This window comes from Delphinus delphis, chromosome 6 (assembly GCF_949987515.2).
Source record: "Delphinus delphis chromosome 6, mDelDel1.2, whole genome shotgun sequence".
NCBI lineage: Eukaryota > Metazoa > Chordata > Mammalia > Artiodactyla > Delphinidae > Delphinus > Delphinus delphis.
In genome coordinates this window covers 49,506,111-49,530,816 of record NC_082688.1, presented here as the reverse complement: position 1 = coordinate 49,530,816, position 24,706 = coordinate 49,506,111, and the positions used below count along the sequence as shown (strand labels likewise).

At 43.9% G+C, this 24,706-nt stretch overlaps 1 protein-coding gene across 1 annotated transcript in view; it reads right to left on the bottom strand.

Annotated features, from left to right (window-relative positions):
* Positions 1-23,023, bottom strand: part of APBA1 (amyloid beta precursor protein binding family A member 1) — a 240,059-nt gene extending 217,036 nt beyond the window's left edge. The window contains exon 1 of the mRNA XM_060014643.1: positions 22,830-23,023. The gene's annotated coding sequence lies outside the window, so the exon portion shown is untranslated. The remainder of the gene's footprint in view (positions 1-22,829) is intronic.
* Positions 23,024-24,706: the final 1,683 nt, after the last annotated feature.

Below are 24,706 nucleotides of genomic sequence, written 5' to 3'. Positions count from 1 at the left end.
ATTAACAAAAAGAAGTAAATAATTAAGGTATTATTTTAAAAAAATTGAAAAATAACATTACCAAAAGATAGTTCTTTAAAAAGGTTGGATAAGATAGACATCTGCCAAGACTGCCAAGAAAAAAGAGGGAAGATTCAAATAAAACAGAATATAAAAGGAGAAATTAGTATAGATAAAACTGAGGTTTAGAAATAAAAGAGCGGAGAATGTCTAGAGAGAGGGAGATGGGGGAAGACACTCCAGGAATAGGACACAATGTGAGCAAAGCCTGGGGATGGGCATGTTTGGGAGACCACAAGTAATTGGTTTGAATAGAGGAAGTTGGGGATATCTGTTGAAACTACAAAATAATTGTGGATGGAGAGCCAGGGTCCTAATGGTGAAGCCTCTTAGAAGCCGACTTTATTCTGAGTAGGGCCTGAATAGGGCTCTGGAAATGGAACCCTAGAAAACAACAGCGGGGGAAGAATATATCTGGATTGGAAGGTGACTAGAAGTATGTGTGGGGATGGGACTAGGTTGGTGGGGATGGGAGAGGTGTCAGATGCTACCAAAGGGTCAAGCCTGAAGTTGCTGGACTGCTTATTAGGAGGTGCAAGGTAATCCTCAAGATACAGTGTCAGATGGGGTTTAGACTACAAAAGAGATATAAAGAAATTGGTTGAGGGGTTGAATAATTACAGCTCATATGTTCTTTACTGTTCCCAAAGCATTTTTCACCTTATTTGTGGCAAGGCAGGTAAGAAAGAATGTAACTTGTCCAAGCCACATGAGCCAAAAGAATTGAAGCCAATTTCTCTAACATGATCAAGACAGAAATTTGGTCAGTTATCTGAAAATATCAGTTAAAGTAAGAACTCATAACAACGTGACTCATGCAAAACATTTTTCTTTCATTCAGCTACCCCTGCCTGAACTTCATTCTGTGTTTGGTGAGTTCATCATTATGAGTCCAAGTTAGGCAAGAAACATGAGAGAAAAAAAACTAGATACCTGCTTGCCCAGTTTCTCTTGCAGCTCAAGGAAAGGCATATGACCTGGACTCTGCCAGCCAGGCAAACCCGTACAGAGGCAGACTCAGGAGCTCGAGATGTGAAAGGGGAAGAGGGGAGCTCGCTTTCTCTTCAGTGGTGGCAGAAGAGGTCATGGCCACTTGGCTGAGTACATGACACAGAGATAGCTTCAATGCTCGTGGGACCAGTCATTGTGATAAAGTTAAGGTCCTGGGTGATCATTTTCTAATACACCTGGAACTAGCGTAGTGTTGTAGGTCAATTACACTTCAATTAAAAAAAAAAAAAAAAAAAGGAAAGACCAAAAAAAAAGTTAAGGTCCTGGCAATGAAGTCATGTGTCATGAAGAGCTCAGAAGAGGTGGCATTTTTCTTGTCAGACCAGTTTGGAGGCTTGATATTGGGTGCTGTTCAGGAAGCTCAACCTTCATCCCAGGCCTCCAGGTCTCTGAACAATTCTGCAAGCTACCCAGTAACTTTCCTGCTTGGTCAGCCAGTCACTTTCTATTACTTGCGTCTAAGAACCCTGACTGATACACACTAATACCATAAATGTCACATATGTTACTCTAAATCCTACATGCGTATATTCATTCACTAATCTTACAACCAGTTGAAATCAAGTCCTCCAGCATATAAACAAGCTGAAAAGAGGAAAAGTTTTAGTTTGATAAGCTCCTAGGCATCATTTTCTAGATTTATTAAAATTTATGATATTGTTAAGTGAAAAGCGGCGGACATAAAATAGCACACATGCTGTATTTTTGTTACACCATAATGTTAACAGTCATTACTTTGGGCTAGTGAGATAAAGAGTGATATTGATTTCCTTCATTTTGCTTATACACAGTTTATATGTTTTCTACCTTGCCTGTGTAACTCTCATATGATAAACAGTCATTTTAGAAGATATAGAAACATGTCTGATATTTTCTGCAGGTATGCTGATCATTACTTTCTCCATCTTAGGAGCAACTTCCTTCCCATGGTCTCATGTTCCCACGAGGGATATTGAGGAGTAACCCTCCCCAACTCTCAGCCACACCCCACTCCTAAACATTCATCCCTCCTCACAAGAGGGGGTGTGTCCCGTGGGACATGGGAGAGCTGGGAGGAAGCCCTGAGTGTGCCCAGTTTCAACCTTTCCTCTCTCTCACCTCTGCCTGCCCACAGGTGAGCTTACCAGCACGCGCTGACCCTGCTGTGGCAGGGCGGACAGTGTGAGTGAGACGGATTTCAGATAGTCCTTGGCGGCTGCAGACCGAAGGCACAGCTTCCAGCTGGCTTTATCAGTAACAGAGCTCCATTTGTCTCCTGCCTGATTTTCTCTCACTGGTTCCAGAGTTGGGAGGGGAATTGAGGGATGTGATCAAGTGGTCCCAGACACACCCAGGCACCCAGGGACCTGTGATTAACACTATTTCTCTAGGCTTCTCAGTGCCCTCCATGCCTAAGTCCCAGGACACAGGGGAACACAGGGTGGTGGACAGCTCCTCTAATCCCCTGTAACTAGGAAGACAGGCAGCCCCTGATGCACTGCCAGTCCAGCCTGCAGCCTCTCTCCCACTGCTTCGTTGGGAACTGTATCATTACTTAATATTCAGAAACCGCCCTCCCCCAAATAGGGCTCAATGCCTTAGTTACAGCAGTATATAACCTGTGCCGTCAAATAAAATATCCGAGGCCGGGCCCTGAGGTTTCATTAGCAGCAAGACATTTTAATGGGATTACAGCTCTTTTTGTTCAGAAAGCAGGCACCGTTGAAGCCTAGAAAGCTTATCTATTGATCTTAACCTTTTTGTTCACAAAGTATAAGAAAAAGAAGCAAATCATGGAATCTCAAATCTACAGTTCTACCCTGGCTATTTTACTATTCTTCGCTTCCCTCAGATAAAGTATCTAAGTTTCATAAATCATTACTCTTAACATCAAGCCATAAAAAACACACCCATCTTCCCGAGAGTTTATCAGTATTTTGCAAAGTAGCTAGATATGGCAAGTGCTTTAAAAAACCACAGTAAAGGAGCCAGCCAAATTCCAAACATTACATGTAATCTCGATCTGACAGCTTTCAGGGTAGACAATAACTTCTTTCTCAGGTTTCCTGACAATATTTTTCTCAATTTATTCTTAAGTTATAACTCAAGGTCATGAAAGCAACAGTTTAAGATATGCATGTCATTAAACAGAAAAGCAAACCTCAAAATAACCAAGCTTTAAAAGTTGCTTCCTTAATGCACCAGAATGTATGCTATTAAAATATTAAGACTCAAGTACATAAAAATACACAAAAATGAAACAATACTATTGAGTATCTAAAAATCTTTAGGTAAAATGTTTCTAACAGTATTGTTTTCTAGAAATCAAGCTAAAGGTGCCAAATGACCAGTGAAGCTCGTGATAAGTCCTTTTTAATAGAGTGCAGACTGTTGAGCAGGGTTTTGGTGCTGGCCTCTCTGGGAGTAGGAACAGGGGGGTGACCAAGGCAGGGCTTGAAGGCTGAGCCACACTGCTGGCCCCAGCATGGGCCTGAATCCTGCACCAGCCCTCTGACTCTGGGTCAGGGCTCAAAGGCACTCGGATGTCCTCATTTACGGTGTCTAGACAGGTGAAGGGCTAGTCACCTGCCTGGAAGAGCAGGGCATGGGTAAAAGTCCTCTATGTTGGCTTCCCACAGCCCGGCCGCTAGACCCTTGGCCTCACCATTTCTCACCGAGTGATGCCCTTGAGGCAAATCTAAAGGGAGGTGAGAACAAAGTTAGGAACAAAACTATACCAGAGTCTGGGTCAGAAAACATAAATGGGTTTAACTTCACAACAAAGTTACAAGGCGCATTTGAATAAGTGGCTCTAACACACCTAAAGCCCAGGACATGGAAGTAATTTTTCCAATTAATCAGTAGTTGATACTATAAACTTTACTATTAGCAAGTTTACATGTAAACATGTTTATAAACATTTTACACAAACCATGCACTTATTTTAAAGACGAACTGATCAAATACTTAACAAATTTTCAATTGAAGAGCAATTGAAGAGCTTGGACCACTGGTGCTATGATAGAGCTCTAACGGTTTTAGGACTCCAGATGCAGTCAGTTCAGAGCAGGTCTGAAGGATTGAGAAAGGGCAGTTCAACTAGGCTAACTCCTGGTTCTTTGCTCTAGCCCTCAACCACGCTCTTTTCACAATAGTACTTGATCTAACCAAACTCAAGGCATCCGTATGGATTAGAACCTCATTTCTAAAGCTATGATGCTTGATTAGCATAATCTCTAGTCCGGACCTCCCCTTAGGTTCTAGACACCTATATCCAAGCACCCACCTTTCGCCCCTCCTTGTAGACTTCACAGACACCTTACAGTCAGTGTCTTCTCCACTCCCTGCCCACCCTCCCAATGAGTCACCTTCCATTTTCCGTCTCTTATTTCAGTGACTGGAGACCCCATGCCTCCAGCAGAACAAAAAACCTGGGCGTCAGCCGTGATGCCCCTTATTTCCTCGCCTCCTAAACCCAATCCATCCCCAGGGCTTGATGACTTTACCTGCTAAATATCTCTTCAGTCTGTCCATCTCCCAGCTCTTCCACCAGCATTTTCCAAACCATCACCTCCCCCTTGGAGTTCTATGATGGGCTCTAATGGGAATCACCTTCCCCTTTGCAAAATGTTTACAGATGTGCTTTCCATTTTGCCGTCTTTCCAATCTACTGTCTCAGAAAAGCACAAATCTGACCGTGTCTTTCCTTTGTTTGAAACATTTAAACGGCTCCTTTTTGTCCTCAGTATCCAGCCAGCTGCCCCCACTGTCCCCTCCAGAAACCCCTTTCCCCTCCCAGGGCCTTGGTGCACCCTCTCCCTTCCGCTGGGGTTATTTCCTCTACCTCATCTCAGTCACTTCCCCACACAGAGAAGCCCTTCCTGAGGGACCCCGGCAGGGTTGGCTCCCTGTCACACGTAAGCACCCTCACCTTTCCTTCACAGCACTTATCAGGTGTAATAACAGCAGTGACATTTCTGTGGTTAGTGTGAGTACCTGTCTCCTGGGCTCAACTCTAAATTAGTTCCCTGAGGGGAGGGGCTTCAGGGGCTCTGCACCCATCAATTCCCTGGGCCTCGCACAGGGTTGGCACATTGTCCATGAGTAGCAAACACGTGTAGAATGAATGTGTTGGAGGGTGAACACTGAGAAAGGAGTTAGTGCTCAGATCACGGTGGTTAAGGCCCCTCTCACCGAGGATCATTCTCCTGCCATAAAGAGCCGGTTATACAGAAGCCGGTGTTTCAGGGCCTCAGAGGGTCTGTAGGAACATCCAGGCTCTCCCCTTAACAGATTTTCCCAATATAACCTCATGGCTTAAAAAGGGGGAGAGAGGTATTCTTTTTTTTTTTTTTATAATTTTTATTGGAGTATAGTTGATTTACAATGTTGTGTCAGTTTCAGGTGTATAGCAAATTGAATCAGTTATACATATACATATGTTCACTCTCTTTTAGATTCTTTTCCCATATAGGCCATTACAGAGTATTGAGTAGAGTTCCCTGGGCTATACAGTAGGTACTCATTAGTTATCTATTTTATATGTGGTAGTGTATATATGTTAATCCCAATCTCCCAATTTATCCTCCCCCCTTACCCCCCTGGTAACCATAGGTTTGTTTTCTACATCTGTAACACTATTTCTGTTGGTATTCTTTTAATGTGATTTTTTTAAGGCAGTGAGAGCAGGTTGGCATTCTTTAGGCATCTGATTAACAGAATCTGTTAAGTAACAATAAAGATTTTAACTGCTACAGCTTTAATCTAAACTGAGAAAATGTCTAAGAATTGAAAAAGCAGGAATGCTCTTTCCCTCAGCCCTCTCTCCCATGAGTAAACAGAAAGATGAAAGAATGAGTTAAAAGGCAGTGTTGTATAGTGGTTATATGTGTACATACTCTGAATCCTGGCTACTTGCTGGCTGTGTGATCTTGGGCAAGTCATTGACCTCTCTGTACTTCGGTGTCCTCATCTATAAAATGAGGTATATAATAATAGCAGACTTTATAGTGTTGTTGTGAGAATTAAATGAGTTAATGCATATTAAGTGCTTTGAGCAGTATCTTATGTTATTCAACAGTGTCTTATGTGACAATATGTAAATGTTTTCCCTTTTATTACTACTAGGTGTTTTTTAAAGCTGCTTTATGGTATTCTAGCGAAAACGAATATAATTTGGTTCGAATGGGGCTCAATTAATGTTTAAAACTAAGATGTTAAAAATTATAGTATGCACTGGCTTGTTTTGCTGTGCATAAAACTATTTTTAATGAAAATATTCTGAATGCATAAACTTGTTGATTCAGATAAAGCAAACAAAATGTGTTAGTGGATGGTTGCTGACTTCTTAACAGAGTGTGACAAAAACATTCCTCAAATATGTATGAATAACTTGCTTGGTATCACAAGCATAGGCCTCATTTACCTTTGATATATAAAGTAACAAAATCTCATTCTGTTAACGGAGTTGGACAATAAAAGTAATCAGAAAAAAAATCAACAAAACACATCTCTGCCTTAAAGCAGAACATGTATACCTACATCTATCCTTGAGTTATGAAGAGGATATGTTAAGACATCAAACAAAAAGGTATTTACAAAAACAAATTATTAAAATGTTTCCAACTAGACACACCAATCCTTATGATCAAGGAATTCCACTCCTAAATACATATCCAAGAAACAGGAAAAAAGACAGAAAGACATATATAAGAACGTTCATAGCAGCTTTGTTCATATAGCCAAAAACTGCAAATAACTCAGATGTCCATCAGCAGAACAGATGAACAAATCATTGTGTATTTATACAACTGAACACTATACAGCAATGAGAAGAATGAACCATTGACGCCTGTAATAACATGCATGTAGCTCACAGATATTATGCCAAGTAAAAGAATCTGCACGAAAAAGAAGTACATATGTGATTCTTTTTATATGAAGTTCAAGAATCATCAAACCTGATAAATGATGATAGAAGTCACAACAGTGCTTACCTCCGAGGAGGGGGGAACAGGTAGAGGTTGGGGGAATCGATGGGGTGCTGGCAATGTTCTACACCCTGATTTGGGTGGTGGTTACACAGGTTTATACACATGGAAAATTCCTCAAACTGTACACTGAAGATGTACATACTTTTTGTACTTTACTGTATGTGTTTTACTGCTATTATAAAAAAAAATCTTCCCAACTAGTAATTTAAATCATGACCAATTGTACTCTGATTGAACAAAACTGACTGCCACGTGAGTACTTCATGTGTTGTTGCAGAGTTGGCAGAGAACTCTTCCCACGTACACACCAAACCAAGTGTTATGGACTGAATTGTGTGCCCCCCGCCCCGACACATTGAAGCCTCAACCCCCAGTGTGACTGTATTTGGAGAGAGGGCCGTTAAAGAGGTAAAGTTAAATGAGGTCATGAGGTTGGGGCCCTAATCCAACACGGCTGGTGTCCTTTTAAGAAAAGGAAGAGCCATCAAGTATGTGCACACATGAGAAAGGACCATGTAAAGACACAGAGACTAGGTGTCTGTCTGCAAGCCGAGGAAAAAGGCCTGCCAACACCTTGATCTTGGACTTCCAGCCTCCAGAACAGTGAGACAGTTGATTTCTGTTGGACAAGCTGATCAGTCTGTGGTAGTCTGTTATGGCAGCCCTAGCAGACTAACACACCAAGCAAAGACGCTTCAAGAAAAACTCCGGGAGCTTGACATAGGCCCTCTGGAGTTTGGGACCCAGGTGTTATTATCTGACTCTGGCTACGAGAAATCAAAAAGCTAGTCAGGGGCTTCCCTGGTGGCACAGTGGTAGAGAGTCCGCCTGCCGATGCAGGGGACATGGGTTCGTGCCCCGGTCCGGGAGGATCCCACATGCCGCGGAGCGGCTGGGCCCGTGAGCCATGGCCGCTGGGCCTGTGCGTTCGGAGCCTGTGCTCCACAATGGAAGAGGCCACAACAGTGAGAGGCCCGCGTCCGGCAAAAAAAAAAAAAAAAAAAATTTAGTCAGAACCGGCAGGGCAAAAGGAGAAGGGGCTGTGTTTGCAGCAAAAGGCACTTGTACTGCCTGTGGAACAGCGACATGTGTTTCCTTTGGGCTCCACAGAAGCAGCCTGCTTGAGCTGGAGGAGGTGAAGTTGAAAGCTCTACGTGTTTAACACCACTACACGCCTACCAGCACCGCTAGAGCTAAATGAATGGTGTGAAACCAGGTGCTGACGAGGACGGGGTCTAACCGCAGCTCTCATAGGCCACTGTTGGCGCAGTAAATGGGTCCAACCACTTTGGAAAACCTCTGGGGGACAGCTCAAAACCTAAATGTACACCCGTTCTATGACTCAGCCATTCCACTCCTATAGAAATGAGTGCTTATGTGCGCCAAAATAAACATTCAAGGATGTTCACAGTGAGACAACCCAACTGTCCTTCAACAGAAGAATGGAAAATAAACTCAGTATATTCACACAATGGATTACCAAACAGCAATAAAAAGGAATGAACTACTGATACATACGACAACACAGATGAATCTTGAAAACAGTATTGAACAAAAAAGTAAGACACAAAAGGTTACATACTCTATGATTCCACGTATACGAAGTCAAAATGGGCAAAATGCTCTATGGTGATAGAGGTCAAATTAGTGGTTACCTTTGTGGTGCTGGTTGATATTAACTGGGAAGAGCCAAGAAGGAGCCTGAGGGGCGAGTGGGAGGGTTAGGATGTGTTCTGTATCTCACCTAAGTGCTAGTTACATGGGTTTTAAGATACATGAAAATTCAACAGACTATACACTTGAGATTTCTATACTGTGTTCAGGTTACCGTGCAATTTTTAAAAGTCAGGAATGAGGCAGGAGTTTGGAATTTTTATTATTACACTGGACTATATTATGTGATCAATAGCCTGGATTTAACTTTTCACCACTCAAGAGAGGGAAATCTAAAGAACCTGTCCAAGACTGGATTCCAACAGGGAAGAGAAAACAAGTCTGTTAAGTGGACCTGAAGGAGCCATGTAAGGAGAACGGGAGAGGGTGGCTCTGTGCACCCTACGGAACCTAACCCGTGTTCCATAAACCTATTCTACACAGAGGGCAGTTTCTTTAATTCAAGATTCCCTAAATAACAAGACAGTGCTTTGGAGCCTGTCAAAGTTATTAGTACTTAGGTTTCTGTTTACTAGTTAACGGCCAAGATGAACTCTGATGTGATAACATGGGAACCAGGGTTCATGCTGACATCTGCAGTTTACCACGTCTGGTGGTACTATACAAAAATACTGGAGAAGACAGAAGTCCTCTTGCTTAGCCCAAAGATAGCAACAACAACCATTGACTCACAGTACCCAGCTAATGATTGTAACAGATTGTAACTATTCCTTTTGGCTAATATACCACTTTGCTAGGTGATACTAAGATTGGCTAATTCCCAACTATTAGTGTACTTCCATGGAGCTGCAGGAATATAAATGTTGAAGCATATATATGTACATATGTAGATGTGTGTATATATATTCAGATATATTTTTCAGTCCACAATTCTACTTTAGCTTTTATTTTGAGTGGCTTCTGGTTAAAGGTGACAACTTGACTGTGTACATTTTTATCCTTTTCCTCTCAAGATCCCACTTAAATGAGTATAAAGGCAGAGATAAGCCATAAAGCCACAAAGAGAATAGGAGAGAGAATATCTACAAACGAGATTTTAACACATTTCTTTGGAAGTGACTAGACTGTAGAACCGCAGGGATACAGGCCTGGCAAAGGATGGAGGTACAGAAGGCTATGGAAACAGGCGATTCACTGTAACCAGTTGGATCCCAGCCCTCTGCTCGATGTGACACACACATATCACCAGAAGCCAGCAGCCACTTCTCAGGAAAAGGACTGGCATTTGGGGATTCCCAGGGAAGCAGCTGAATTGGCTCCCTGGCCGACCACTCCAAGGAGAAGCCACTGGTCTGGTGGTGGACAATGTTGGTGTCACATCCAAATCCCCACCCGGTCCACAGCTAGCACCTATGACTCTTCTGGGGAGGGCTGCACTAGCTTTGCTTTTTCAAACAGAGAACCAGAAATACCTGAGAATGTACGTCCCCCTCCCCACCGTACCCCCTCACGCCCAGGGCCTTTACCCAATGACTGACAGGTATGGAGTCTGTACTGCCAACCCCACTGACTCTGGTGGGGACAGTCCTGAGGCCATATCATACCAGAGCTTCCCCACCCTCGTGCCTTTGAGATCATACCCTGTTTGACTGCCTCTCCCCTCCCTTCCCAGTCTCCTCTGGGAGCATCTCTTTAATAAGGCAGTGCCTGCACACACCAGCCCTCTTTTCAGTGTCTGCTCTGGGGAGCCCAACCTAAGACCTTTACAAACCCTGCCAACTAATACAGATGCCTGGCCATCTTTGGTGTCACAGCCTTAATATGAATGGACAATCCATGATGACCAGACATTAGCTGAAAACCTCTGGCATGAAAGGGAGCCATCCAAATAAGCCATGAGATGTAAAAGAGCCCACTGTAATTCCCCAAGCGGAAGAAAGGAGGAGGAGGGGGCTGCAAGGAAGGAAAAAATTTACTCAGTACAAGAAGAAAAGGTAAGATTCACGGTGCAGATAACATAATGAACAAAACCTTAATTATCCACCTTCATAAGCACAGTCTCTACTTCATCAAGGGGAGCCTCATGCCACACAAGAAACCGCAGACAGATGGGTAATTACCACGCCCCCACCTTGCAGTTCTCAGGTAAGCCTGGCCCCCTCCCTCGCCCCCTCTGCCTCTATCCACCTAGAGTAATTTTGAAAACAGTCTTTGCACTGCCAGTAAGTGGTATGTTGTGTCTCACCGGGAGCAGCTCAGACATAATAGGGAACAAAATCCTGAGCGCCTCAGGCTCCATTCTTCCCCAAGCAGGCTTCGTTCGAATACCTCACACGACTTAAATGTAATATGCACTTCTAACACTGGATTAACATTCTGTCTTCAAGGCCAGACAGCAGCTACCAGAGCAGTAACAACTTACGCCAAGTCGAAAGCACACTTGATAATTTCTTTTACACCAGCCATGGATCTTTTCTCCAGGTTAACATGGTTTGGCAGACTAAAAAAGGTAAGTGCTTATCTGAGAGCTGACCTAACTGTATTTATCCTTAACAAATTTTAATAAGGGGCATAGATTATTAATGATGTTGGTTCCAATTTTCTAGCATATTCCTTCCCCCTCCTTAAATACACACACACGTACCTGCACATATATTTAATTTCCTCATGACAGAACACAGAGTAATATCTTCATCACAGACTATTTGGAAAAATAACACACATGCATGCTGTAATTCCACCATCCAGTTTCTGTCCATCTTATTTTGAGAAGAAAATTTTAGATTTATGTATTTCCTAATACTGCCACTCCCGAGCCTATATACCTACTAAGAAATAAAACGGGAGTTGTGTTCAAGGCTTTGCTCTTAAGAGATGTGACTCCTTGATACCTGTTGAGAAAATACAGATGAAAAGATAAAGTACATTCTATCATTCTGTCTTTATGTATAGCCAAATGCAGAGTTCTGGGCCCTGAGTTAAATTTTTGGGAAAGCACAGCAAAAAGCAGGGCTGCTGGCAGCTGAGGCACAAAAGCACGTCAGCCTCCAGAGCTCCTACAGCGACAGAAAGCCCCAGGGACCAAAGCTAAACGTTTGGCCACTTCGGTTATTCTCTAATAAGCCCTTTTTATGCTGAAATGTTGGTTTTGTTTTGTCTGTTTGCTTTCCCCTTCTTTCTTCCCTGACATTCTTTTCCTTTTTTGGTTAATAGCAGGGGCGAAAGCCATGATTCTTAAAGCCCTTAAATTTAATTACAAAATGTTAACTTAATCATTCCCAAAGGTTTACTAGAAAATAGACAGAATTCCTTTTAAAGATGGAAAAATAAGATACATAGAAAAGTAGCAGATTTTCTTATCATATAAATCATGTATTCAACAAATATGTATTCAGCATATACTATGTATGTGTGTATATGTGTGCAGAGTATCTACGTGCTATTAGCCTTCCCAGTGCTACAGATGAAAAAATGTCAGTGGTGGGTGTATATTTTGGAAGGACAAGAGAGGGATGGAATAGAGTGAGCACACATTGCTGCAGTCCAAAGTGAACTGGAGTTGCTCACTAACAAGTGGTACAAAGTGCTGTGAACATGTACACCAGGAGTCAGCAAGCTAAGTTCCATGCAACATATCTGGCCCAGTGCCTGGGAGCTGGGAGTGGTTTTACATTTTTAGATGGCTGGAAAAAAATCAAGGGAGGAATCAAAATTTTATGACAAGTGAAAGTGATACGAAATTCAAATTTCAGCATCCAGAAATAAAGTTTTATTGGAGCACCGCCCTGCTCATTGCTTTACACATTGCCCACCACCGAATTTGCACCACAACGGCAGAGCTGAGAAGTTGTGACAGAGACCGCGTGTGGCCCCTCGGAACCTATTTACTATCTGGCCATATGCAGAAACAGTTTGCCAACCCCTAGCCTAGAGGAGGGAGATGTCACTTTTGCCCAAGGTCATTATGAGGGAAGTGACACATCTACCTTACTTTCCTATAGCCCTTGATAGCCCATGTGACCCTCCCAGTGGCCCTTCGGGGGACGAGAAGGGAAGGGCAGGTTTCATCATTCCCCACTTTTACCGCTGGGGAAGCTGAGGCTCAGCCCAATCTAGAGACTTGTTCAATGTTGGTAGCTAATCAGTGGCAGTACCACATTACATCTGTCTTGAGCCTTTCTACCCCAGGGTGCAGAGATTGGAGAGATGCTGGTGCAACAGCTATGCATACACAGACATCCCAGATGGGACAAGGGCACCATAAACAAGGGAGTCCAGCTGGGCAGCTGGTGTGGAGGGCTTCCGCTGGGCCCTAGGACAAAGCAGACAGGAGCTGTTAGGGCCTGATCCCATCCCTGGACCCGAGGTGAGTCTCTCTGGCCCTGCCCTTTAGTCACTGAGAGAACCTCTGAGAGACCCAAGTTGTATCGGTAACACAAGTCCTCTCCTGATACAGTTATGAAGAGTAAGCGAGGTCAGTATGAGAAGCAAATGAGTTAACTGTGTATGTTGTATAGTGCTTAGCACAACACCTGGCACTTCATAGCTATGATGTTAACCTGCTTTCATTCACTGGACGGGGAGCCTACTGGGGTTTGAAAACAGGAACTGACATGTCCTTCCACTAGACAACAGGAGAGCCATAAAGAGTGCAATCACACCTGAACATCAGACTACGTTAGACTGTCATACCACCCAACACTATGGAAACATTCCACCTGTGGAACAAATTCTAGCTCCTTTAGGAAAAAAAACCCTCCTAGGTATTAGCTCAGGAAAAAAAGACTCTTGTACTTTCAAGCTATTTGGAAGAGAAGTGGGTGTAAAAACTAGTTTTACATCTAGGAAGAAATGTTAGGTTGAAATTGAGAATTAAGTAATTGAACCGAACATCTAGAACTCCTGGGGTTTGGGGGCAGTGGTCTGAGAAAGAGACAGGAAGGGAGAAGGGCAGGAAAGAACCATGAGGAGAGATTGACCAGACCCATGAGTGATGATCAGTCCAGCAATGCAGTTGGGACCCAGGGCCCGAGCATGGTTCATACAGCCCAGGAAAGCCGCTAGATTTAAGAACCAATCCATTCATCTTGTTCCACTTTCCACACTAATATTTCTTCTTTGGGAAATAAAACATCTACTCAAAAATAAATTTCCCTTTAGTATTACTGTAACCTCCTACACTCATACTACCAAATATCCAAATATGCTAATAATTTGAAACAAATTTTAAAAACTCTCTGATGTGAAATTATTTCATAGTATAAGGAAATAAGCACTCTTCTGATGGATGTAATACAACAGAACACTGTTTCTTAAACCGCTTGTCAGGACCCATTAGAGCTGAAATCAGTTTACTGGGTTGACAACCATATAGAATAGAAGAGAAAATATCCAAGTGCATTACACATAATAAAGGACAAGTATTGTTAGGTGAATCTTTTGTTTCAGCTATATGTTTGTGTATGTGTGTGTTTACACACACTCATCTATGTTGCTAGGCTATGATGTAAATGGTATTCTCACTAGAGATCATGGTCAAACAAGTTTAAAGGCACGGAAATAGAGTGTGATCCATGTAGGTAAATCCAGTATAAAAATCCTAATTCATTGAATAGCCACATGAGAGGGTAATTATTATTCCTGATAAGTGGAATTTCTTTAAATGATAAGCTGTCCCTTTGCATTTAAGATATGCTACAATTTACAGGATAAAGGATTTATGCACACCTTGTCACGTATACCTCTTCTCTAAAATAAAGTGTATCTGTCAATTAATACAGAATTGATCTTGAGATACAAAATTTATCAAAAGTCAGCAAGGTAAATGGTTACACTGTTCAGAATTATGGCTGATCACCTGTTTCATGAAACAAAATCACTGAAGTATTTTTCACACTAATTAATCCACCATGGAGCAGAAGAGGAGGCTGGAGAGCAAAGAGTGGGCAGGGATGGCTTTTACCACCACTATACTTGAACAACCCCCATGATTACTTGGTGTATACAAAATAAGATGAGATTCCTAGTCCCCCCAAAATTAGATTTCAGAAAAGAGAAAGTCACCTTGTATTTAACTCCATATGAAGTCTCCCATCCTAAGAGGCATTCCCTCAATCACTCTCTTCTGAATGCCAAAAAGCAAAAAGCCTATTATCTCCAAGATAACAGGAACTGAAATCAAGCAATTCATTAATCCTGGAGGTGATGGTAACTGATTTTAAAGGGAGAAACCATGTCAAAAACATTTACCTGGTAAGACTGAAGATTTTATAAAAAGGAGATGTATGTTTCAGAGGTTACTTGAGAACTATTTGGAGAAGATAGCCAGAAACAACTGCAATCAATACTAGATAGGGATGCTTACGGAGGTCATAGGATTGAAATAGAATAGATGACTGAATGAATGAAGGGGGCCAAGATTTTAACACCAATTTAAGAATATACTCCTTCACAACTGCCTGTATTGGATGTCCTACGAGCCATGCAGAAGTGCTGGGTTGTGGAGAGTAGGAATATACGCGTATAGAAAGAAAGGAAAAAAACAATTGTTCTTACACAATGTGAATGGGCACACGGGGCTTAGAATTAAGTGTACAGGGGCAACATAATACGGAAATTCAAGAAGTACTACATTTCAAATGAGTTAGATAGAAATGAATATGCCGAAAGTGGCCTAATGATGAAAAAAACTCTGAAGTCAAAGCATTTGAAGAAATGATTTTGTGAAGTGCAAAAGTGGAAGAATGTCATGTTTTTATTTTATTTTATTTATTTATTTTTGGCTGCGTTGGGTCTTCGTTGCTGTGCACAGGCTTTCTCTAGTTGTGATGAGCGGGGGCTACTCTTCGTTGCGGTGCATGGGCTTTTCATTGTAGTGGTTTTTCTTGTTGTGGAGCATGGGCTCTAGGAGTGCGGGCTTCAGTAGTTGTGGCATGTGGGCTCAGTAGTTGTGGCTCTGAGGCTCTAGAGAGAAGGCTCAGTAGTCGTGGCACATGGGCTTAGTTGCTCCACGGCATGTGGGATCTTCCTGGACCTGGGCTTGAACCCGTGTCCCCTGCATTGGCAGGCAGATTCTTAACCACTGTGCCATCAGGGAAGCCCCAAAGAATGTCATATTTTTAAATTACTAATTTTATATAATGTGAGTTAAAATACATGCAAGTAGATTAATAAATATAAGTAGATATTTCATCCTTTATTTACATCCCTAACACGTGCTTATTCAAGTTGATGTAAAGCCATTTAAAAAACCACCTCGTTGGAAAATTGGGGACCACCTCATAATCAAGGGTACCTTATACATGGGCATATGTGGTAATCTCCATCCCAGATAATTGAGGATTGTCAATAGTTGGCTTGTGAGTGAACCTGAAGAGCAGGAAGCTGTTACAATACATTAAAATCCCTAAAATAAAGTACCAGTAACTGCTATCAAACAAATTCTTATCTGTTAAATATTCCCTATGATATCCCTGTGCCATGTGCAACAGAGGCTGTTGCTGTGCTGTCCCCTCAGCCCACCTGGGAGTTCACCTGTAGCTCTGATGGACAGTTCCCCTGCACACTGACAGCTTCCCGCCTCTAGCCCACTTTTACTCTCTGCTTAGCTACCCAACGGCTTTCTCTGGTGCCTCCAAAGGTTGCTCAGGCTAATACTGGCAGCACTAAAGTGCTGGGAACTTAATGCCCCCAGTATTAAATTGTGGATAAAATCCCAGTTTCCCCACTGCTTGGTGGACAATCATAAAGAACAGAGCCTCCATTGCCCACAATGTTAATCTGCTCACTAATCTGCCTCTTTTCTTACTGGTTTTCCTTCCTTCCCTGTCTCATTTTCTCCATTCTTTCACGTGTGCTTCTTGGGATCACCTGCCAAAGAGACTACTTGTACCCAAGTCCTCGTCTCAGGCCCTGCATGCATAAACTACTTAGCATCATGTGGTGATTTTGTGTCCTCTTTGAAAAACAGGTGTCTGCAGGAATCAAGGTAAAAGAGCTTTACCCTCATTCTTTACAACTGAATAGATCTTTGGAAATATCTCATCCCATTCCTTTCAATAAATATTTGATGATCTCTTACTAATGCAAAGAGTTTTTCTATGGGTTGCAGGGTATGCCCAGATGAACAAAATATAGTTCTAGTTTCAAAGACCTTAGACTTGAGAATGAGACATGAAAGATGGAAGAAGGAACCCTATCACTGAAGAAGATTCAGGCCACAGAAAAGTGATGTGCAGTTCCAAGAGAAGGACTACTTCCAGCTGTCTAGTATTTCATCACTACTCAGACACAGCCACTCTTCAAATTTTCTAACTCAAACGGGTGATTGAGGACATCTATCTTTTTATAAACTCAGCACTGACTCACCCACAGGTCAGCCCAAACATGGTACGTGTGATACAGCCTTACAGGCAACTGATTCAATACCTGAAGGCAAGGCATCACATTGCAGGGTCCCTAAGTGACCGCTCCAGGTATCATGTGTGTGTGACACTACATGGCCAGGCGAAGCGAGGAAACCAACCAGTGAGGCTTCCTTGATCATGCCAAGCATGTTCCCATCTCAGGCCCTTTGCTCTTGACATTCTCTGCCTGGAAGGCCCTGCCCTCAAATACCTGCATGGCTCACTCTTTCAGCTCTTTAAGCTCTCTCTGCTCAAGGCCTTTCCTGATCACTCCATATAAAATAACAGCAACCCCTACATCACCACACTCTATTCATTCCTTGCTTTCTTCTTCATAGCATGCACTGCCACCTGACATATTATATATGTGCTTATTTATGTTTTAATCTCCTTCCTCTAAAAGGTCGGCGATGGTAGGGACTTTCTCCCCCCTGCTGTATCCCTTGCACCAAGAATAGTGAATGGAAGAGAGAAGGTGCTCAGTGAACATTTGTTGAAGGAATGAATAAATGATTTCATCATTAGAACCTCAAAATCATCACTCACCACAGTCGAATTTCTATATACTTGTCTGGAATCATGACATGACCCTATAACTCAAGGGTCTAAAGGGTACAAAATTATTTTGTGAAAAAACTTTTGTAAAGCTTCAATGTGTATAGCAGGTATGAATAAATAAAAGTTTTAATTTTGTCATAGACTTGAACAGGCCATGGAATGCAACTCATTCAATGTCCACAGTGTAAATAGGAAAGAAATCCTGAAATTTTAGATCTTAGATACTGTACCTACTTTACTAAAAAAAATAATTTATTCATGCAAAAAATACTTATTGTGTGCTTATGATGGGCATGGTGTTGGGTGAAGTGCTATACTTGATTTTTCTTTTGCAACATTCTGCCATTACAGATAGGGAAAGTTCATCTTTTTAAAAACACTTACATTTTCCCCCATTATTTATTGAAGTCGGCAATCCCTGAGAGAAAATAGTCACAGGAAATACTTCAGGTGGAGTCTTTTATTCAGCTAATTTTAAAGGCAAACATTTTTCTCTTTTCATTGAGTTTAAGGGAAGGAGGAACCACTGTATTTAACAACATTTAATGTTATTAATTTTAATAACAAAAATTACATAAATGGTTGTCAAACTAATTACATAGGGCTAACTGGTTCCACCACAAATTCATGCTCTCCAAACACATGAGGCCCTCATAGTTGCGTGATAATCTTTTATTCACCCCTGAATGAGTCACCACTACATTTCCACAGCACTTAGTCCAAGTCTTTATTATTCTACTCATGACCTCAACCTGCCCTCCTCTCTCTGACTTGACTTAGAAGACTATAGCCAAATTCCTTTCTTTCTACCACAAAGTTCCCATGCTTCTGTCTCAAAAGAGTCCCTCCTTTGAAGAGTCCCATCTTTTTAAAGATTCCGTCCCATCGGCTTCGCCTCTCCCTTACATTTCTGATCTCTTTTCCCTTCAATGGTTTCTTCTCCTCCGCTTATAAAGTAGGCTCAGGTCTTCTTATACTAAAAACTTACTTTCTCTATACTACACCCTACCTTTGATGTAGTAAACTCTCTCTCCTTCTCCTTCACCCCACTTATTAAAAAGGAAGTCTGTCCTCACTTCTTCCATGTGCATCACCCTCTCCTCTTTAACCCCTCACAGCCTGGCTACACTTCTACCTGCCTCAAGATAATCAAGGAATGCCAGGAGTCAAATCCAATGGCTCTTCCTTCACTGCACCTTCATCCCCCTGTGCCGTGCTATAGGAACGACGATGCTCCCCTCACCTTTCCCAGCCTCCATGACACCACACTACTGCCACCACATTCCTGCAACTGCCCCTTGTTTAACATTGTTCATATCTGCTTTTTTCTCTCTTCCTCTCCAACCCACAGACATCCCCCAAGGATCGCACCCTTAGCCTCTGCCTCTTCTTGCTCCATTTTCTTTATTGGCCATTCCTGAGACATTAAAATTGCTCCTAAGTAGATGACTTACAAACCTCTCTTTGTAGCTCTAACCTCTCTCCAAGACCTACCCCTGTATTGTAGTCCCTTCATCTGGACAAACCTGTCAGGCCCAAAATGGAACTTCCTTTTTCCCCTCTTCCTCATCCTTCTCTGAAGCTCCTTCTTGACAATGACCCAAGCATTCTCTCAGCTGAGCCTGACAATGACCTCTGACTTCCCTGCTCAGTGTTCAGGTTACTCTTGCGCCTTGTCTCTTGAGTCTGCCCTCTCCCCTTCACTCCCACTGTCTCATTTCTTCTTGCCCCTAATTTGACAATAGAGTCTATCTGGTCTAGCTACTGCCATTCTTTCCTCATTTCATACATCCAACACAATGCTTCAAGATTAGCACCCTGAAGCACAGTTCTGGTCCTGTCAACCTTCCTCCTCAGAAACCTTCCAAGGCTCCCTGGCAGTTACTGAATACAATCCACATAAAAGTTGCCCCACAGCCTTGAGTGACCCTCTCTTTCTTACCTTACCTCTCACTTCATCTCTGGGCATCTCCTACGCTCCAGCCAAAGCACATCATTCTTTTTTTTCCCCCATTTTTACTGAGAAAGAATTTTTAAGCACACCATTCTGTTCCCTGAATGGGCACACAATTTCCACCTTTGCTACGCTGTTCCTCCCCCAGTATACCCTTCCTTCCCCGGCAGCCCAAACTCCACCTATGTAAATCAGAGCTCAAAGGCTCCCTTTTCCAAGAAATCTTTCTTGATTCTTCCTTCTGAAGTCATTGCTGTATCCTGTGAACCCCTACAGCTCTACAGGCATATAGCTTTCTCAGCACTTAACCATTTTCCACCATTCTTGTAGTTCGTTACATGCATGCCCTGTCTCTCCTTCCTGGCCATGAACTTCCTCTGGGCAGGATCTAAGTCTCCTTATTCTTCAAATCTCCAGCCCCCGTAACATTTCCCAAACTCTATCCAAAGGTATACACTACCTGAGATATAGTAGGCAACTAACAAACGTTTGTAAATTAATCATTGTGACCCAAAGGGTTAACTTTGGATTTTAGTGCTTGAAATTCTCTCAACTGTAACAATTACTTTTTCCTTGCAGGATGTAAGTCCCACCTCCCGCACGGTACCCATAGTTTATTCCTTTTGGCCCCAAAGGTCAATTTTCAGACATCTTTTATTCCCAAGTCTTCCGAAAAACAAACTTCTTTAAAAGACCCAATAGTGGAAAAGAAAAGAATTAATGCTCCTTTAAGTGAAGAAGACGCATCCATGCAAAACAAATTACTTGCTGCAGGCTACAGCAAAAGGTACAACTGTTTACCAGACTGAATTACAGGATTCAAGCTGTATCATTAACCTTAATAGTCCAATCTTTAGAAAGCTGGGCATTGCATTTTAAAAATCATCACAGTTACGTTAGAAAGGAAATCACTAATTCCTGAGTCATCAATTGTGCTGTTGTATAATTATTCTTTTTCTAAACAGTTGATTTACCTTGATAATTGCTAACATTCTTAAACTTCCTTGTAAGACATTGATATCTCCGTATTTCACTTGCAAATATAAAGACAACTTTTTTAAAAAAAAGCTAAAACCTCTTAGAATGCCTTTTACATTCCAAAGTACTTTTCTCAGAAAGAAACTGGCAGAACTAATAAGAGAGTAAAGAACTAAGATTCCAAATTCATTTTTATAAATCTATCCTTACACCTTGGATGCGATCCAACAACCTCATATTAAAATTTTAGAAAGCTTGACTTGAAGGACATGAGGAAATTTACTTTAATGCTCACAGCTCCAAGAAAACCTGGTCTACGGATCAACATTAATTAAGAGAAGAAAAAAAAACATGTGGACAGCCCTGGTTCTATTATTTTCAATGCAACCTCTGCGAAACAAAACAAAACAAAAATTTTTTAAAAGAGAAAGAAACGTCTGATGCCAACGTGTCGTACACTTACTTGTGTAGCTATGACTGCTACAGGCTCTTCAAGAGGACCGAGGCAGCCAGTTTGGATTCTGACAGCAATGCAGTAGAATCTAAGGTGTTACGATTAAAATAGGTTCTAAGCAGGTTAATCTAGTCCCACAACATTTTAATAAAGACGTATCAAGATGTTAAGTGTAAAGGTGCATTCATTCCTATAAATACCGCAGGAGAAATACAGGAGCTGGGGAGTCAAACTGCAGTGGGCTCACATATGAATATGCTATCTCCCTTCCTGTCTCTCTCTGCCCAACCCCACACAAGCCTATCTTTATCACACAGAAACAATTAAACAGCTATAGACTTTGGATTCAATTCTGTGTCCTGGCTCCCACTGGGTGACTTACTGCCAGCTTGACATTTTCCAAATTCCCTACTAGCAGGCTACATTGGCTTGGAAAGCAGACACACTGACCTGGGACCCCATCACCATGGGTCTTTGGGGATTTCAGTTCCCGAATAATACATGGTACCACCTAGTCATTGTGAAGGCTGGAAGAGTGGATGTCACCAGCAGTAGAAATAAAGTATCCCCTTTCCTAAGGAAAACGCCCTGCCTGTGTGACGCTGACCAAGGCTGGAGGTGGGGGGATACCAAACATTTCTCAGTATGATCTTTTTCTTCTTTTTAAATACTACCCCCCATCTCTTATACAGACCTCCAGAGTTCATTCTACAAGAACCCACAAAAAAGACCATATTCTTCAGCCATAAGATTTCCAGCGTTTAAATGTGGAAGAAGGTCTAGTTGACATTCAAAGTTGTGGGGACAGAGAGAAGGTTGTGACCATTAAAGACCCTTTCCTTCAGGTCAGACAAGAGATAAACAATAGAAACTGCAGAGTCAGGGCATCTAAGACCCTCACAGAACAGGGGCTGAGGAGAGGAGAAGTGTCACAGGATGGAAGCTCCCTTCAAAACCTGGATGCCAGCAAGCCCAGAAAGGGTAACCATTATCCTGTTTCCCTTCCATGTGCCCAAAGCCATATGCACACTTCCACATCCCCATGTCAAGAGACATGTGAAAAAGGGGGGAAGTGAGGGGAAGCAAAGGGAAGTGAGAATCCCTACACCCGGGCATCCACGCGGCAGGAGCAGAACCGAGACTGTGCTCAGAGTTGCAGGGTCGAAATAACGAACACTGTCCTACAGTCAACGGGTGGCAGCAAGTCAGGGCACCCGCAGATCTCCGGGTTTGGAGAGCAGTATGCAATCACGCGAGTATACACACGTACACAGATTCACACACATGGGATTTTACAAATCCGCACCACCCCAATGCCTCCCTCCACACTCAGACACCAAGTGCATCCTGCACACTTCATCGTTGCCATCACCACACTCTTTCTCCCGGAGAAGTCAGCCGAGAGCTGAGGGATCCTAGCGGGGATTCCTGGAAATGTCATCTCCCAACACCTTCCCCCAACACCGTACGCCACCCCCATCCCTTCGGCTCTACCTTTTACACACACACACACACACAGACAGACAGACACACACACACACACACACACACACACACTCCTGTCATGACTGTCATCAGGCCCGCCGCTGCCCCCAAAGCACCGAATCTCAGCGCGCACCGGACACCACCTACCCTCAGCGCCCCCTTCCCCCGCCCCGTTAGCTCGATGGCTCAAGTCATTGCCCCCTGGATGTCGCCGGCTGTCCCCTCTCATCCGCACTATTGTTCCTTGCAGGCGCCCTTCGGCGAGGACCGGGTCTCTATCGGGGGCAGCATCAGCACCGGGGACCCCGCATTTACCCACCAGTCCCTGGCGGTGGTACCTTGCCTGACAGCTGGGTCCGCGGGCCCGCGGAAGCAGGCGACGCTAACGACAGCGTTGGTGCCGAGGCTGGGAATAAAGCTCCACTCCAGCCGCTCCTACCTCCAGCGCCACCATCTTCTCCCGCCGCCGCCGCCGCCGCCGCCGCGACCGCAGCCGCCCTCGCCCAGCTACAGCTGGGGCTCCGCAGCCGGCGCTCGGGCCCCTCCGGTCCCGCGGCCCCACCCCCTTCTCCCCACCCCTAGTGACGCGCGCCTGGGCTGAGCCGGCGGGCTGGCGAGGGAGGGCGCCGAGGGGAGCGCGCGCGCACGCCGCGTGCTAGGAGCGCCCTCGCCTCCCACGCCCACCTGCGCGCACGCGCGATGCGCGAGCCCGAAGCCGCGGGGCGGAGTCTTCCATGCACCGCCCCTGAAGCTCCACTGTCCCGGCGCGGGTGGGCGTGAGGGGCCCTACTGCCTTTCCGAGCCCGTTTTGCCCCAGCTCGGGTGGGCGCGTCCTGGGGTGCGCGGGCCCCGCTGGAGCTCCCCGGACCCCCTCCGGCTCCCGGCCCGGCGCACGGAGCGGGAAATGCGGCTGCGGGACCTCCACCCTCCTCGGTAGAAGCCCAAAGGGGTCCCCGGCTTCCTCAGCAGCAGCTGTGGCCAACCTCTGCTCTCGGGACCACGAAGCCCGGCCGCCGCGTCGGCTCCTGAGGGGTGTTCCCTTTCCTGTGTTACTGCCGAGCTTTCCCGCTTCTCCGGCCCCTTGAATGCTGCCTGCACTGCGCGGCCAGGCAGGCGCACAAGGCCCCCTGAGAAAATGGGGTTGCCGGTGTCTCTGGAGTGCGCTGCAGTTCTGCGTTTTCGCCGCTAGGCAGAGAGCTGCTCGGGTTTGGGCCGCGTTTGCAGCCCTTGAGGGGAACTGCCCAGTCCTGCGGGAAAGAGCAGGAAGCCTCTGGATTATGATGCCGGGAGAGTATTTGAGACTGGCTTAGGGCATCAGCCCCAGATATGCCTGGAAGGGAGTAAGGGAGGGGACCTTTGCAGCAGGGACCAGGTAACAGGAGCTCTGCGTTAATGAAAAGCAGTGGGACGGACAGGCCTCGGGAGACCTGGGTTCTGGCGCCTGCCTCACCTGTAATTGGCAGTGTAATATGGGCAAAATCATTTCCCCTCTTCACAGATTTCTCAGCAATAATAAGAAATGATATTTGCACAAAGCCTTATAGTTTGCAAAGCCATCTTCATACACGTATTCTCATCTAGTAAAATGAAGATAAGTTTTGGTTATCTAGAACCCTTGGGAAAGAGATCTTCTATCACATCGTGTTTCCATATTATTTTAGCACAGTGCCTCCAGAAAAATCTGGGTATGTAGCCTGAAGCATTCTTGAAGTTTTGTGTTTCAGTTTTAAAATTCACATGAATTTGCGTTCTACTCGACAATGAATCTCTCTGTCTCTTTTTCGCTTTAATAAAGCAAATAATAACTTCCCCTCCTCAAAAAGATCTTTTAGTAAAACTGAAATATTATATACTAGGAAGATGTAACATACTTGCCCTGTGACCTTACATTTCCATTTTTTTTCCAGCAAATATTTATTCGACATGTGCTCCAGACAAGGTCCTTGTTCTCCCAGAGCTCTCAGTACAGTGGAGGAAACAGGTATTAAACAATCAGACTAGTAAGTGCAACCACGATCAGTTCTCAAATGCAAAGGTGCTAAGGGTTCACAGGGAAACAATATATTCTCCAGGATTGGGTAAGTCTTTCTGGGGAAGTGACCTTTCAAGTTGTCCAGGAGAGGCAGCACTGAGACACTTACAGGTAGACAGATGGAAGGAAATGTGTAGAAGCCCACCCAGGTGGTGCTGAAGTGAGAGGGAAGGAAAGCCGGGT